Consider the following 14,619-nt stretch of genomic DNA (forward strand, 5'->3'; position numbering starts at 1 on the left):
TTGATGGAACAGACTTCCATTCCTTGTTGTGGAAGTTGAGAGCCTTAATAAATAGTAGCAATAGCTTAATTTCCAGTGCTTACCTTAATATAATCTGGAAGCCTAATTGCAGATTATATTAAGGTAGGTACTGGAAATTAAGCTATTGCTACTATTTATTAAGTGAATCAAATGGGTACTCTAAGGAATACTACAACTTATCCAATTGGAAGTTGATAGCCTAAATAAATTTAAGGCTGAGTTGTTCAGGTATTTGGAACGAACGGTGGGGTGAAATGGGAGTGTTTTTTTTTTTTTTTTTTGTCTGGTGTTGCATAGGTTTGTTTTCTTGCATCATATGCCACTACAAATGCTAAAGAAGACTACGGAGGCGGGTCACACGAAACCAGTGGCCGTGGGAATATCGACATGTCAGAAGCATGCGGAACAAGTTAGAACAAATGCTCTTCGTCGTACTCCGCTGATATTGTCTGTCTCACAGATTCCTGGCTACAGCCACACCAAGAGTCCTTTGTCGTTGTTGACACTGCTGGATATCACTTCAAAGCGAGAATTATTACGAGGGGTGAAGGAGTAGCCCTGTTTGTACGTGATAGCGGATTTCAGATGATCTCAGCCTTCTACCCTTAAAATGTGGAATATCACGAAACGATCGTATTTCAATGAAATGCGACCATTTCGGGCTCCAGGGCCGGTGCCACACTGATGAAAAGGTTACTGCGTTTCTCCTATTCCTTCCCTCCTTGGACGTTCTGCCTTTATATTTGCGCGTGTTGAGCCTTTGCCTCTTATTGGCAAGTTAATCTTCTGTCTGTGGCTTCTCGCTGATTTGAAATGTTGTTACCCTCCAACACTTTGACACCTAATTTGTATTGTCCCTCCTTTACCACCCCAAACTATGTTTCCATGAACCCTTAATGTGCCCTCAATAATATTAGTAAAAACCCTCCTCCTCCTGTGTCTACAAAACAGATTCCTTCCATCCACAATTAACTCAGAGGTTAAAGCAGGACTTGTAGGACTAATCAGCAATGACTGATGTGTACCTTGCATCTGTTCCTGTCTGATTGAGCTGGTGCTCTTATCTCGATGTTAAGTCAGCTCAATCAGACTTAACTCTCGTAAGGAGTTCTCTCCTTTGTATCAAAATATGTTTTCATTTGTAAAATTACCTTTTTTTTTGTAAATAATTGTTCAATTTTCCCGGAAGTTTCGGGAGGCTGTAAACCCCTGGCTTTATGGCAGTGAAGGGCAATAAAGATTCTCTCTCTCTAAGATGCACTTTGAAGTCCTCGATGGTTTTGTTTTCGAAATTAGAAACCGGTATTGATTGTCTTCTGAGGAAGTCTTTGTTGAGGTTGTCTTCGTAACCGCAAGATATTATTTGTGGGTGAGATAGTCCGATAAGTGCAGTGAAAAAACACCTGAGAACACTCCTTCCTGAGGAACCCCCTGATATGACATAACAAAAGAGAGAGAGAGAGAGAGAGAGAGAGAGAGAGAGAGAGAGAGAGAGAGAGATGGAATGGTTATCGATCAATCTAAACTTGATTTTGGTGTTGAGTTCTGTCCCCGTACGTTTTAGTTGGTTCCAACTTGAAACAGCCCGCTCTAATCGGAAAATATTTCCTAACTTCCGGCTATTGACCTAATGATTTACTCGTAGTTCGAACAGGCCTAAGTGCCCGCAACTCGGTCGTCTTTTACTCTGTATTCTGAGAATTCATTGCGCACCTGTACCCGCCACGTTTCTGACACGGTCTCTTGAGAAATCAGAATGGTTTGTGGAGGAGCAGTCCAATTTCCTGGAGACTGTATTGCAACGACTTTAGCGTCAAACGTCCTCGCGAGTAATTGGAATACACAGTTTGGTATTGGTTTCGAACCCGGAAGAAGCGAAAGTGGAAATAAATGGGATGGACTTACGTGGGAAGGACCTATCGTGGAGTATTCGTACAGGGTCGTTTTCAGTTACTTAACCGGGGCACGGCACGATTTCGATACCGCAAATTTAGGTGACGTGTTCGAAAGAATCTCTCTCTCTCTCTCTCTTTCTCTCTCTCTCTCTCTCTCTCTCTCTCTCTCTCTCTCTCTCTCTCTCTCTCTCTCTCTCTCTCTCTCTCTCTCTCTCTCTCTCTCCTCAGTCTGTCCCCCTCCCCCGGATTACTAGAGGGTTATGTTTAGTTGTTGTCCCCGTTTACAGATCGGATGCGTTGTGAAATAAGTGAGAAAGATAGCAGACAATTTCAGTAAAGTTTAATTGGAGTTTTGTTCAGTTGCAGTTGTGAGTGGTTTAAGACTTTAATTAAAAGGAAAATAAATTAGTCGCGCGAGAATACATACACACTCGCACACACACACAGCCCTAATCGCGGTAATAAAATATTAAAATTCCAATGGACACACACACATCCGCAGCAGTTTCTTCTTCTTCTTCTTCTTCCTCCACGCCAGCCTCTTTCGGATCAAAGGCGGTAGCGACGTTGTCGTTGTCCGTGGCGACACCTTGTGGTCAATAATTTGTGGAAAATAATTTTTTCCTTTGAACACCATTAAGATGTTCAACGGTCTTCAAGCAGACCCAGAAAGGCTTTGCGCAGAGAAGAGATACAGGACCGAAGTGTTTCAAAAGGCATTACTCCACCTATAAATGTTGAGTGATGCCGACAGAGGGAAACAAAAGAGAATGCAGGAAATGAAGAAAATGAACTGGTCGGGACTGTTTTTGCTCCTGTTATGTTTATATTGGACGTCTTGTCTTTCTGTGAACTCGCTGTAAATAGTGCTGTAGATGTGAACATTCTCTAATTCCTTGAAAAATTGTAAATTATGCTTGTGCTCTCTTTCTATCTGCCTGTCATGTAAAATAAGGCAATGATGTGTAAAATATAATTAATCAGACAATGTATGATTTAGAAAATGTATAATTTAGACATTGTATAATTTATAAAGACTGATTTGTATAAATTATAAATAGATAATTATGTATATAAATTATATTTGCATATATGAATGTGCACCCCCTGGTTAATAGCTGTAAGCGGGTGTCTCTTAGGAGAAAATAAAGATAATAATAATAATAATAATAATAATAATAATAATAAGTGCACTTTTGGCTAACGTTCTTCTCCGCGAAATTGACTCCGAATGTTCAACGAGCGCATCTGTCCGTGGGCGACTGCGGCGGGGTTGCTCTCCTTTCGCTCCGTACTCCGTGCTCCGTCAACGCGAGATCCTTGACTTCCCTCACGAAACACGAGACGAGCAGATCCGGAAGCTGGAGGACGCTGCATCTGGTCATCGCGGCGAGGGTGATGGTGGAGTCGTAGTGGATCAAAGACAGCGAGATTCCTGCAAAAAAAGAGAACTCGGGTTAGAACCGGATTCGGTCCACAAGGATCAATCGAGATGCGGCGAAAGCAACTGAGGACACGATGAATGTGCCTTCCACAACAATGCCGAAGTTGTCCAGAAAAAAGATTTTTTACCATTATTAAAGATTCGCTCGCCACCGACTCGTTTTTGGCGGACCACCCCTGTCTACACCCTGTTTACGGTGGATCCCGGTCAAAAATCCATTTCCACCTATTATCTCTGCGATGGTAGGTGGATCTGTAAAAGGGGCCTCACATTCAGTGTTAGCGTGGGTACTGTTATTCGTGTTGTTTATGTCGGCCTCTTCGCCACCAGGAACCGGCAATTACTTGGATAACTGCAGGCAGTCTCGCGCCTCGTGGAGATGGGCCTATATGTCCTATTCTTTTTCAGCATCCAATGGATGGTGGTGCTAAACCAATGCATGCGAAATCTTCATAATTTGAACAATAGAGGAGAACGTGTCTCCACAGATCCACATGAACACGAAGAAAGACAAACTCCACACAGAGTGTGAAGTTTGTCCCGTAATGAGCCATGTCCTCTCGAGAACTATGAGCATCTCATGAGAGGATAAAACCAAGATCTAATGGTCGCGAATTTGACATCTTTAATAAACTTCCGAGTAACCACACTCGTCTCACTACATTCCCACTGAGACTCCCATAATTCCTCGAAGTACTGCCACAATCTGTTTTTCTTGTTGAAGCCTGTCAGTGGAGTTACTTTCCAATCCTAAAAGGCTACTGAATACGCCTTTCCGAAGGCTGTATGACATTGCTCAATAAATGATGAACAGTGAACAGGTTAGGGTTGAATGTGAAAGTGTCCGCAATTCTGCCCAGACACGATGGTAGGGAGTATGTGAGGAGAGCCTTGTCCATCAATTCAGCCCTGGAAAGATAGTGCAAGGCTCAACCGTTAGAATTTTTTTCAGCGTGGTGTGTGCTTGTTAACAGGACAGACTGCTTCTACAGGGACGGCAGACACTTCAATGGAAAGGGTGCAAGAATATTTGCTGATGCTATCGACGCAGTGTTAGATGGGTAGGAAAACTGCTAGATTGGGAGGATTCACAGATTAAACGTTAAACCTAGCCGCAGGAAGAAGTGAACGTGATTCTTGCACTGCTTCTATTGGAATGCAATTGAGAAACAGCCTGAAAAGCAAGGCAATGGGGATTTCGAAGACTGCCGGGAATCATAGTGGAACAAGTAAATACATGGACTGTGTTAGGGTAACAAAGGGTAGAAATGGGTGCATGCATACTTGCATGTATGCCAATGCTAGGAGAATAGTTAATAAATTGATGAGCTTGAAGCGCTAGTCAAGACATCAAAGGCAGATATTGTTCGGACATCAGAGACGTGGTGTCACACAGACATAAGCAGTGCACACTTAGAATTTAAGGAGTACAATGTGTACAGGAGGGATAGACAGGACAGGAAGGGTTACGCTATTAATTAAGAAACGCTAAATCTAAGGAAGAGCATCCAATTGATGTGGCGGATAATGCAATGTCGAGTCAGTTTGGTGTGACATAAGTATTGTGAGATCAAAATTGAGAGTAGGAGTGTGTTATTGGCTTAATGACTCTGATGAGTATAATAAGAAACTGTACAGGGAAATAGAGTGGGCCAGTACATCAGAGAGTGTTATAATGGGGGATTTTAATTTCCCAGATATTGACTGGAATTTGTGGGTTAGTCATTCACACACTAGTCAGATTTTTTTTTGGGGGATTTATTCGATGATTTTCTACAGCAGCATGTTCGGGAGGCAATTAGAGGGAGGAATACTCTTGATTTGAGATTATCAGCAGTGATTCTTCATGCATTAAGAATCTGCAGATAAATGAGCCACTAGGTGGCAGTGATCACAGTGTGTTAAAGTGGGATTTACTCAAGGAGGTAACTACCATTAGGGGTAAAGGGAAGGGTTATTACTTTAGTAAAGGCGACTACGATGGACTGAGACAGTATTTAAATTCGATACAGTGGGATCAACTGATGATGTTACCAACAGCAAATTCAAAATGGGAAGCATTCAAAGAACTTATCTTGGAAGCTACCACGCTTTACATACCAACTAAGAAATATTGTTCAAGGTTTAGGCCGAAATGGATGTCAGATGAACTAATGAGGCATATGGCAGAGAAGAAAAATGCATGGGATACTTACAAATTAACACGTGACACAAAAGCCTCTGGCAGATATAAGCTAGTCTGTAATCAGGTCAAAAACGAGGCTTTTCACACCAACAATGAAATATTGTTCAAGGTTTAGTCCTAAATGGATGTCAGATGGACTAATGAGACATATGGCAGAGAAGAAAAATGCATGTGACAGAAAAGCCTATGATAGACATAAGCCGGTCTGTAACCAAATCACAAAAGTTAGACAGGCGAAGGCAGATTACGAGAAATCTTTGGCAAGGGATGCAAAGAAAAACAGCAAAGTTCTTTTCTTATATAAACTCTAGAAGGAAGGGGATGAATCAGATTGGTCTACTTGATATCGATGGTTCAACAGTTGATGATTCTTCTCAGGTAGTTAACAACCTAAATCAATATTTTGCTTCGACATTCAACAGATGAGGAGTTATTCAGGGAGGGGAATTCCACATGTGAGTTAAATTCTGGCAGTAAGCTAGAGAATCTTGTAATAACTGAGTGTAAAATGGAGGAGCAATTGTTGAAGATAACCACAAGAAAGGCACCTGGGGTGGGTGGGATCTATCCAGTTATATTAAAGGAGGCAGCAAAGGAAGTAAGCAAACCCTTAGCCATAATTATGAGAGCTTCCTTGATTCAGGGGAGGTACCCATAGACTGGAAATGTGCAAATGTGACCCCAATTCCCAAAGGAGGATCAAAGGCTGACACAAGTAATTATAGACCTGTTAGTTTAACTTCGGTTCCAGGAAAATTAATGGAGCCACTGGTTAAAGAAGCACAACAGGATCATCTAGACAAGACTTCGGTTATAGCTCGGACAGAGCATGGTTTTGTTAAGGGGAAGTCTTGCCTGACCAATTTGATTGGATACTATGACGCAGTCACAAAAGAACTGGATGCAGGGAATAACTTTGATATTAGTATTAGTATTAGTATTAGTAACGGCCGCATGGTGCAAGAAAGCCTATGGCTTATGCTGCACCAGACAAAAAAAAAAAAAAAAAAAAAAAAAAATCCGAACAAAGCAATGATAAAAACAAAAAAAAAAAAAATAAATAAATAAATAAAAAAATAAAATAAATAACTAAATAATAATAATTAATAAATAAAAAAATAATAATAATAAAATAAAATATAAATAAAAAGGAAATTAAACCTATCATCCTATGCGCTTCCCTACCCGAAAGTACTATCCAGATGACCTTTGAATTTCCCCAAACTGTCGGCCTCTACCACCCATGAAGGCAACTTATTCCAGTAATTTATAACTCGCTGGCTAAAATAAAACTTCCTGCAGTCCAATCTAAACATTTCCCCCCGTAACTTGAATTTATGTCCCCTAGTTCTAGCATCATTTATAATCTTGAAAATTTTGTCCTCGTTCATTTTACTGATGCCTCTCAGAGCTTTAAACGCCTCAATCAAATCTCCTCTAAGGTGTCTAGTTTCCAAACTCTGCAACCCACATATTCGAAGTCTTTCTTCATAAGGATCTCACCAGACGAGTTACCCGTCTTTGCACCCTTTCAAGAAGCTCGATGTCTTTCTTTAGGTGTGGTCTCCATACATGAACACAGTATTCCAAGTGTGGTCTAACATAAGCCTTATATAATGGGATTATCACGTCCCTATCTCTACTTACAAAAGTTCGATAGATCATCGAAAGGACACCATGGGCCTTCCTTGCAACCTGTTTACAATGCTCAGAGAATTTCATGTCTGACCGTATCGTAACACCCAAGTCCCTTTCCTCCAGTACTGGGTTTAGTTGAACTCCACCTAGTGAATAAGTTATTTTGGGATTACTGTTTCCCAGGTGTAATACCTTACACTTTGTTGAATTAAAGCATAGCTGCCATTTTTCTGACCATTCCTGAAGTCTATCTAGGTCTCTCTGAAGAAGCTCAGCTTGACAGTGATCATTAACTACTCTACCAATTTTAACATCATCTGCAAATTTAGACATCACGCCCTCTATCCCTTCATCAATGTCGTTTATGAAAATTAAAAACAACAGTGGTCCTAATACTGATCCTTGGGGAACCCCACTTCTTACATCAACCCAATCTGAGGAATAGCCATTTATCACAACCCTCTTCCTCCTGCCCTGAAGCCATCCTTCTATCCATCTAAGGATTTTCCCAGTGATTCCAACCTGTTCCAGCTTATAAAGCAACCACTCATGTGGAACTGAGTCAAAAGCTTTGCTGAAATCTAAATAAACAATGTCGAAATTATTCCCTAAATCCAGCTCGTGAGTGACCCTTTCGAAATAGCGAACCAGATTTGTTAAACATGATTGTCCCTTTACAAAACCATGCTGAGTATCCTTGAGAATTTCGATTCGATCCAAATGATCCTGAATTCCACCCTTGATTATTGCCTCCATGATTTTCCCTACTACTGAAGTCAGACTGACAGGTCGATAATTTCCAACTTCACTTTTGGAGCCACACTTATGTATGGGAGATACATTTGCACTTTTCCAATCCAAGGGAATCTCCCCAGAGTCTAGTGATGCTCGCATAATTAGCCTCAATGGTTCAATGCACTCGCTTGCCGCCTCTCTCAAGATTATAGGGTATATTCCATCAACTCCAGGAGCCTTCCTGGCCTATAGGGTCGAAAGTTTTTTCATTAAATAATCTTGCGAAATTTCAATATCATTAATTACATATTTTTTAACTTCGCTCCCACAATTTCCCATTGCCACAAAAGGCTTTTCATTTGTAAATATCGATGCAAAATAACTGTTGAGTTCATCTGCAACGGCAGCTGGTGTATTTATTACTATCCCCTTTCCCTTACGTAAAGGTCCGATCTGGTTTGTCCTGCTCTTCTTGGCATTTATATATGTGAAGAATTCTTTATCCCCCCCCCCCCTGTTTGCTCTGTTTGCTAGTGATTTCTCATAAACTGCCTTTGCCTGTCGAACCTTTTCTGTGGCTCTCTTACACATCACCTTGTAGCTGTTATAGGCTTCAGTACTTTTTATTCCTCTGTAACCCTCCATGCCACCTTTTTCTGCTCAAGTAATGCGGCAACTTCACTATTCATCCAACTTGGAACCTTTCTCGTGGAGTATTTTTTTAATGGTATATACGCATTCAAGGCATCTGTGATTAATGTTTTAAAAGCGTACCACAGTTCAATTGTATTCATTCTCTGCGCGATATCTACCCAGTTAATAGAGGCCATGTAGTACCTTAAGGCATCGTAATTTCCTTTTCTGAAATTAAAACCGATTCCTTTGCCTTTTACTTCTGCTACCTCTCTCGTCATCATCCACCGTAGAACTCCGTGATCACTTCCTGCTACTGGTTCCTCTACTGTCAGCCCTGTTATGTCATCTGATTCATGTGTGATGATGAGGTCTAGGATATTCTTTTCTCTAGTACTTTCCCTGACATGTTGATACAAATAACAGTCATCTAGTTGATTTAAAAATTTTGTTCCCCATGTCGAGTTTCCTTCCCATTTACTCCAATCAATTAGAGGCAAATTGAAATCACCCATAATAAGGCATTGACGCTTACTTGCCCATTCCATTTGCATGTAGAGGCTTTTGTCATAATCTTCACAATCATCTGGTCTGTAGATTACTCCTACTCGCATTATACCTTTGTTTCCAACTATCTCACACCATACAGATTCTATACTAGCATGTGAAATGTCTGAATCCGGGAAAGCTATCGTCGCACTCAGGCTGCTTCTGATAAGAATCATTATCCCACCACCCCTTCTATCTACTCTATCCTTACTAAATACATTATACAAGCCGTACTGAAACTCACCATCCCCAATTTCCGGGTGGCAGCACGTCTCTATAAGCCCTATTATGTCCGCGATTTAAAGTCCAAGTATATAATATCTTATATTATATACTTGGATCTTAGAAAGGCTTTTGGTACTGTTGCACATGGAAGACTGCTACACAAATTGGAGCAGTGTGGCATTGGAGGCAAATTGCTGCTGTGGATAAAGGGGTGGTTGAATGGGAGAAGAAAAAGGGTCGTAAATCGATGGATACTGCTCATCGTGGACTAATGTTATTAGTGGAGTCCCTCAGGATTCAGTGTTGGGTTAATTGTTGTTTTCTGAATTTATAAATGATATTGATGATGGTTGTTTTTCTTATTTGGTTTTTAGGAGGATTAGCAACTAAGGCCATATTGCCCCGGGGATAAGCAGGGGGTCATTCCCTGACCTTTCCGCATCCTCCGTATTTGGTGGTCACGGGCTCGAACCCCGGTCTAATCAAGCAGCGTGCGCTACGAACTGCTGCTACTGCCCACCTGGCTACGGAGGAGCCATTGATGAAAGTATATCAAGCTTAATGTCCAAGTTTGCAGACAATACGAAGGTGGGCAGGGTTGTTAATGACACTAATGACAGTACACTGCTGGAACAGGATCCAGAAAAGTTGAGCAGATGGGCTGTGAGGTGGCAAATGAAGTTTAACATTGACAAATGTAAAGTACTACATATGGGAAACAGCAACCCCAGAGCAACGTTTCAACTCTGTGGTACTACACTGACAGTGGTAGAGAATGAAAAGGACCTGGGGATAATTGTGCAAGCAGATATGAAATTCTCTGAGCAGTGTACACGGGCTGCAAGAGTAGCTCGTGATGTCTTGTCAATGATATACAGAAATTGTTCTGCCAGGTATAACGAGGTGATTATCCCTTTGCCTTATACAAGGATGGTATACAGGTCTGGAGAAGGATGGTATACAGGTCTCATTTTAAGAATAATATAGAGCTGTTGGAACGAGTACAGAGAAGGGCAACAAGATTAGTGAGTGGAAAGAAGAGGTGCTGTTAAGAAGAACGGCTTAAGTTTTGCAAATTACAGTGTCTGGAGACTAGGCACCAGTGAGGTGATCTGATAGAGGTGTATAAAGCCTAGAATGGTTTGAACATTAGCATTAGCATTAGCATTAGTAGAGGAATTTGATGCAAGAAAGCAAGCTTATGCAGTATCAGCCAAAAAAAATAAAATAATAAAATAAAAAAATAAGTAAATAAATAAAAAAAAATAAATAAAAAATAACCACTTCCAATTCACCCCTCTGTTCGTTCGAAATACCTGTCCATGTGAGCCTTAAACTTGTTTAGGCTATCGACTTCCACGACAAGGGATGGAAGTCTGTTCCACCAACCAACCACCCGCTGGCTAAAAGCAAATTTCCGCACGTCTATCCTACATCTGTCTTTCCTCAATTTGAATTTATGCCCTCTCAGGTGATTACTGTGAGCTAGAGAAAGAATCCCATCAGCATTGAGCATGCCCAAACCATTCAAGGCTTTATACACCTCTATCAGATCACCTCGCTGGCGCCTAGTCTCCAGACACTGTAATTTGCAAAACTTAAGCCTTTCTTCGTAAGAGCACCCCTTTGTTCCGTTCACTAATCTTGTTGCCCTTCTCTGTACTCGTTCCAGCAGCTCTACATCCTTCTTGAAATGAGGCCTCCAGACCTGTATAAAGTACTCTAGGTGTGGCCTGACCATTGCCTTATACAAGGGAATAATCACCTCCTTATCCCTGCTAGAAATATTCCTATATATCATTGACAATACACCATGAGCTACTCTTGCAGCCCATCTGCGCTGCTCAGAGAACTTCATATCTGCCTGCACAACCACCCCCAGGTCCCTTTCATTCTCTACCACTGTCAGTGTAGTACCACAGAGTTGATACCTTGCGCTGGAGTTGCTGTTTCCCATATGTAGTACTTTACATTTGTCAATGTTAAACTTCATTTGCCACCTCGAAGCCCATCTGCTCAATCTTTCCAGATCGCGTTGCAGTGGCATAGTGTCAGTAGTGTCCTTGACAACCCTGCAAAACTTCGTATCGTCTGCAAACTTGGACATTAAGCTTGATATACCATGATTAATATCATTTATAAATACAGAAAACAATAATGGACCCAATACTGAACCCTGAGGGACTCCACTAATAACATTAGTCCACGATGAGCAGTGCATATTGATTACAAACTCTCTGTCTTCTCCCCCTCAACCACCCCTTTATCCCTAGCAGCAATTTGCCTCCAATACCACACTGCTCCAATTTGTGCAGCAGTCTTCCATGTGCCACATTATGAGGAGCCTTTCTAAGATCAAAGTATATAATATCAAAGTTATTCCCTGCATCCAGTTCTTTTGTGACTGCATCATAGTATCCAATCAAATTGGTCAGGCAAGACTTCCCCTTAACAAAACCATGCTGTGTCTGAGCTATTACTGAAGTCTTGTCTAGATGATCCTGCAGTGCTTCTTTAATCAGTGCCTCCATTAATTTTGCTGGAACAGAAGTTAAACTCACAGGTCTATAATTGCTTGTGTCAGCCTTTGATCCTCCTTTGTGAATTGGGGTCACATTTCCACATCTCCAGTCCATGGGTACTTCCCCTGTGTTCAAGGAAGCTCTCATAATTATAGCTAAGGGTTTGCGTACTTCGTTTGCTACCTCCTTTAATATAACTGGATAGATCCCATCCACCCCAGGTGCCTTTCTTGTTTTTATCTTCAACAATTTCTCCTCCACTTTACTCTCAGTTATTACAAGATTCTCTAGCTTAATGCCAGAGTTGAATACACCTCTGGAATCCCCCTCGGTGAATAACTCCTCATGTGTGAATGTTCATGCAAAATACTCATTCAGTTTGTTTGCTATCTGAGCAGGATCATGAACAGTCGATCCATCGATACCAAGTGTACCAATTTGATTCATCCCCTTCCTTCTACAGTTTACATAAGTAAAGAACTCTTTGCTGTTTTTCTTCACATCCCTTGCCAAAGATTTCTGGTAATCTGCCTTCGCATGCCTAACCTCCTTTGTAACTTGGTTGCATATCAACTTGTATGTATCATAGGCTTCTGTGTCATGTGTTAATTTGTATGTATCCCATGCATGTTTCTTCTCTGCCATATGCCTCATTAGTTCATCTGACATCCATTTAGACCTAAACCTTGAACAATATTTCTTAGTTGGTATGTAAAGCCTAGTAGCTTCCAAGGTAAGTTCTTTGAATGCTTCCTATTTTGAGTTTGCTGTTGGTAACATCATCAGTTGGTCCCACTGTATAGAATTTAAATACTGTCTCAGTCCATCGTAGTCGCCTTTACGGAAGCAATAACCCTTCCCTTTACACCTAATGGTAGTTACCTCTTTGAGTAAATCGCACTTCAGCACACTGTGATCACTGCCACCTAGTGGTTCATTTATCTGCAGGTTCTTAATGCATGAAGAGTCACTACTGATAATCAAATCAAGAGTATTACTCCCTCTAGTTGCCTCCCGAACATGCTGATGTAGAAAACAATCATCCAATAAATGCACAAAAGCCCTGCTAGTGTGTGAGTAACCAGCCCCCAAATTCCAGTCAATATCTGGGAAATTAAAATCCCCCATAATAAGACTCTCTGATTTACTGGCACACTCTATTTCCCTGTAGAGTTCCTTATTACACTCATAAGAGTCATTAGGCCTATAGCACACTCCTACTCTCAATTTTGATCTCCCAATGCTTATGTCACACCAAACTGACTCGACACTGGCTTCACTTCCTTGGATTTTATGTATTTCTTAACTAATAGCATAACCTCTCCTAACTTTCTATCCAGTCTGTCCTTTCTGAAGACATTGTACTCCCGAAATTCCAGTTCTGTATTCCTTATATCTGTGTGACACCACATTTCTGAAATCCCAACATTATTTGCCTTTGATCTTTTTGAATAATACCTCAAATTCATTTACCAAACTCCTAGCATTGGTGTACACGCAAGTATACATGCACCTGTTCTTTTTCTTAGCTACCCTAACACAACCCATGTGTTTATTTGTACCCCAATGATTCCCAGCAGTCTCTGAACTATCCTGCATCTTATTTTCCAGGCTGTGGCTCATTCCAATAGAAGCAGTGCAAGAATCACTTTCACCTCTGCCAATTGCTACTGTTAATCTATTAGTCCTTATATCCCTCCCAATCTAGCAGTTTTCCGACCCACCTGAAACTGCCTCAATAACATCAGCAAATATTCTTGCACCTTTTCTGTTTAAGTGTATCCCATCCCTATAGAAGCAGTCTCTGCTGTTAACAAGTATAGACCAGGCTGAAAAAAATTCTACCCCTTGAGCCTTGCACAATCTTTCCAGGGCCGAATTGATCGACAAGGCTCTCATCACATACTCCCTCCTATCGTGTCTGGGCAGAATTGCAGACACTTTCAAATTCAACCCTATTTCACGGCTTTTTTTCAACAGTGACCTGTACTTGTTAAGTAATTCCTCCGATTCCGTACTGTTGATATCATTAATGTGTACAACTATATCACCTTTTGTGCCCTTAAAAGATGATATCCGCTCTACAACATCATCAACCTTTGCCTCAGGCAGACAATCCCCCTGGGTCTCTTCCACCTATCCTTTTTACAAAGCATGTTTGCCGTTTCCGTGACGGTAGAGTCACCAACAACTACTAGTTCCTTTGGGACCAGCGCATTCTGCCTTGGGGGCTGCCGCTATGTTGCGCGATGACCAAGTGCAAGCTCTGGCATTGGTGTGGGCAGCTGAGAGCTTGATGGGCTCTCACTTTTAATGCTTCTAGGGCATCCACCCTGAACATCTAGCAATTAGTGCATTTAAATAGGCTGTGATTCAGAGGGCAACTGCCCCCCTCAGTTCTTCCCTTAGCCACAGCACTCCCATTAGCTTGAGCCTTTTGCTTTGCTGCTCTGGTCTGAGTCATGATTTCGATTTAATTTCTAAAAAATTTCAATTTCAGTAGAAAATTAAAACCCTAATCTTGTATCCCAACACAGTTATAACGCTATATTTATGTTTCAGTATCGAGTGTTATCTACGAAATCCCTTTATATAACTTCCGTATCAAGTTAAGTATTAATTATTTATTTTTTACTAATTATTTATGTTACGTAACCCAAGTCGTTATATGTATAGTTAAAAGTACAATTTAACTGACAATGAAGTTCAAAAAAGATTAATTATCTGATTAATTGACAATATTATGTACTATACTATACTATATTAAGCTTA

The sequence above is a fragment of the Mastigoproctus giganteus genome, chromosome 4 (assembly GCF_048544385.1).
Source record: "Mastigoproctus giganteus isolate SK-2022 chromosome 4, ASM4854438v1, whole genome shotgun sequence".
NCBI lineage: Eukaryota > Metazoa > Arthropoda > Arachnida > Uropygi > Thelyphonidae > Mastigoproctus > Mastigoproctus giganteus.